The sequence below is a fragment of the Coptis chinensis genome, chromosome 7 (genome assembly GCF_015680905.1).
Source record: "Coptis chinensis isolate HL-2020 chromosome 7, ASM1568090v1, whole genome shotgun sequence".
Lineage (NCBI taxonomy): Eukaryota > Viridiplantae > Streptophyta > Magnoliopsida > Ranunculales > Ranunculaceae > Coptis > Coptis chinensis.
This window is the reverse complement of record NC_141462.1, coordinates 52955084-52959028: the sequence shown is the minus strand read 5'-3', so window position 1 is coordinate 52959028 and position 3945 is coordinate 52955084. Positions and strand designations below refer to the sequence as shown.

At 36.7% G+C, this 3945-nt stretch overlaps 1 pseudogene; it reads right to left on the bottom strand.

The window, feature by feature from the left end:
• Positions 1–526: 526 nt before the first annotated feature.
• LOC147487926 (U4/U6 small nuclear ribonucleoprotein Prp31 homolog pseudogene) lies at positions 527–1879 on the bottom strand (annotated as a pseudogene).
• Positions 1880–3945: the final 2066 nt, after the last annotated feature.

Here is a 3945-nt window from a genome sequence, read left to right as displayed (position 1 = left end):
TAGAAACTGATAATTAGTTAAAAGGTAATATTATGATTAAGCATATTCATATGACAAACCAAGAAAACTATAAATTAGAAAAGACAAACCAAAACTCAAATTTGCTCAACCAAGTAAAAAAATTATACAAAGTTATCAAATAAAACGTACGTAATCAAAGTTGGTAAGCAAATTCAGAAGAAACATGAAATATATAGATGAAAATGAATAATTGATAATCCGAACCAAAATGAGACATAGCCAATCTTAGAATGATTAGAAGGGCCTTTTGTATTATCTCTAATGAACATACCAGGCCATCAATCTTTATGTCAAATTATGATCAACTATTTAAATCATTAGCAAGCCACTTCCATGCAAATCTACAATTCAAATGAGATTGATAAAAATACGACTTCAGGAGACACAACACAGAAGGTAGAACTGATGTTTCTCCACTCAACTCTGTAGTTTTCCATCTATGTGCTAGATAACAGTGAAAGTTTAATAATGTTTGCATAATGTATACTATAAGATATACCTTGAAAAACAAAAGCCATGAAGTTATATTTTACCAATAGCCTGCCTTCCTATTTTCAATCCTGCAGAACTTCCACCACGGGAAGATTATATCAAAGTGCCATGAAATTTTTTTGTAACTTGTACTAAGGTTCACAAGAATACAAATAACAGCCTCTCCGGACATTCAAGTTTTCTTGATCTTCGAGAACATCCCAATTTCAGAGAAGTAGGTGCTCTGTGTTCCATTGCCAAGCTGGTTAGCAAGAGCCTAGGGATTACTGAGTTCAATTCCCTGCACAGGTGTGAATGCCAAACTTGAAGTCAATCCCGAGGTAGTACCACTAGTTCCAAAAATCTATTCCTTGAACTTCTTAGCAACTTTTGCCACTAGTCTATTCTGGCCAATTGATACTCGCAACTTCCCACTTCCAGCTTAACCAAGCATACCATAACCTTCACCAAGTCCATCACCTAAAGAGCTCTCCTCTAGTATTATGAACTGCATCATGTTAGCAAGCTTTCTCATATCTGTTACTGCATTACCTCTCCTTCATTTTCCTTAGACGACGACCTCCTCTCTTCTTCTTAGGTTCAGAATCTGGAACAGGTAGAGGCTTTAGTTGTTTTGCAGGAGGTGGCTCTTGCCATTTCTCAATCTACTTAAGGATCTCATTCCTCAAGTATCTTCCATTCTTCCCTGTTGGATCCCCTCTTATTGAATCCACTCGTGCAGCAAGTGTTGATTTCGTAACCAAAAGTCGGCAGGCACACATCCTCAAAGAAGGAGGTGTGCTTTGAAAGATTTCTGTTTGCTCAAGAAATCCCACATGCATATGCATAAGGTAACTTGCAGTTGAAAAACCTGCCAAAGTCTTTTTCTTTGCACCAAGAAGCTGGACATTACAAGCAGGCATCTTCGCTAAAGTGACAGACCACCAGCACTTCCCATAAGCTTTGCAGCAACAACACTCCCGACGATGGTAGAAAGATTAGGAGAAATATAACCCATTCTACTCTCAACAAAGTCAAGGACCTTCTTCTTTGCTAAATCAAGAGCAAGAGCCCGATCATAGGCATCAAGTGTCTTCTTAAGTTTCTCTTCAGGAAGTGGCTTGCCACTAGTAGTTGATGCTGTGACAGAAACAACCATAATAATAGCTGAAGGCAGAAGCCCTTCCAGATCGACCAAAGTTAAATTTGTTTCATTTCCAATCTTCTTTACCACTCGAGCATAATCAATTGGGTGATGTACTAGATATTCGAGCTCCAGAAATTTCAATCGGTAGTTGTCCCAGACAAAATTATGGACAATAACAATCTCATTTTCAATGTCAACTGATAGTGCATTACAATCAACTATGACCTGGTATTCAGGCCATCAATCTGAGTGTGCAGCACAATTAAAACAATGAGCAGATCATATATAGTTGGCTAGCTACCAATTTAAATGGTCTCGGTCTACAAAATTCAGTTTTAAAGAGAATTATAATCTATCTTGATTGAAGCGAACAATAATATATAATATCATTAAAATGAGAAGCAATGCTTTGAAATGAAAAGTTAGAGCAGAACTTACTGAACATCCAAATCGACCACATGCCCATTAGTATCCATATATCGGGTTCTTTTGAGGGGAAGAACAGTTTGAAAGAACACCGCATGATATTGAGGCATAGGCTTCAAAAATAGTGTATGAAAAGGTTCCAGGAACAGCACAGTTACGTTCCTGCTCGAAGTGGAACCCTTACAACAAAAGTTTGCAGTAGTCTATCGAACAACCTGTTCACGAAGAGGATCTTAGATGCATACTGAATTGTGGAAGCCAATATAAGACGTAAAGGAGGAGAGAGGATCTCAGATCCACACCCAATTCAAGATAAACCCCAAAAACCAAAACCCAATAACTCTAACTTCAGGAAAAAAAATAAACAGTTTAATGAAAGAAAAGGGTACACCAGGGCTTTGTGGTACAATGACATAAGGTGGTACTTCAGGCTAAATCCATGAAGAAGCCAATGAAGATGAGCGCATCTATATTCGACGAAAGAAATACCTATAACTCCATGAAACTGGCAATTTTCTAGAAAACGAACAATAGTTAGTTTAATACGAACTCAAACCAAATGGAATAGTTAATTTAATACGAGCAATAGTTGTGCACTTGATCAACCACTGACAAACTGAACTCAGAATATTTACTCCAACCATCAAGCAAATTAGATGAATCTAGTACATCTAGGTACATAGACAAATGATCTACATTGTTCCCCTTCAAAAAAATCTGCACTCGTCTAACAAAAACACACTGATCAGAGAACGAAAAGAACTGATTATAACAGATATTTCCAGCGGCCTAAAGATATTCAATAGAAGGAGAGAAAATAACATACCATTTAAAACCGCAAACTAGAAAGATGTCAGAATAATACTTTCCGTTATTCAATTGAGAAAAGTTTCTAACAGTCCATGTGAATTTTGACAATGGAAGATCAATAGTGTGTTGAATGACCACAGTGTTAGCAGTTGCTGCAGCTTGCGCTATCCATCAATCAAGAAAAAGACAGCAAATCAAAACTTGAAAACCCTTATCAGTGTCTAAACTCTTAGACACTGATAAGGGTTTTCATATTAAATTTCATGACCTTAACCTTCGCCTCGAGAATTAAAGTATCATCAAGAAGAAATCTGTTAGGTCCCTTAGCTCATTGAGAGGAATAAAATTCCAAAATCCCCAATCAAGATGTTTTGCACTAAATTGGTGTTGTGTCTCTGCATGAAGAGTAAGATTCTATTTATTAAACATAGACATGTTATATCTTATCCTAAACTGAAATAAGTTATACAAAAAGCACACTGAGTAATATTCAAAGCTCTTCGCACGCTTAACTGATTATTCATTTGATGAACAACTAATAAACTAAACCACTACGCGCGGATCCTCCTAAACAAATGATAAATCAGTCTGTCAGTATCCACAACAAAAACAAATAATGGTCCGTCAAGTTAATACCTACCAATTCCAAAAGTTTTCCATATAACCTCCAGAGGGATTCTCATAAATAATAATTTAAAATAAAAATAAAAATCAGAAGATTGAAAGAATAAATCAACAAACATGAAGAATGATCGACAGGACATGTCAAACGAAAAGAGCTATAGTAAAGTACTATTTTAGTCGGAGAACTAAACATGACAGTGAACAATAGCGAGGGGAAAATGAGAAGTAAGTGACTTCGCCAGCTTCCGTATGTTGGTCATCTCTGCATTTGTCAGTCGAGAACGCATGGCAGTAGTAAGAAGTCTAAAAGGAGTTTTGTAACTATGGATCCTTAGAGGAAGCATGTCAGCATCTATTGGTAAGCAGGCTTTGTGAAACAACACATATTGTAGATGTGGCCATTGGTATCATCAACCTCAAACGTGTGAGCCAAAATCAATTGGGAA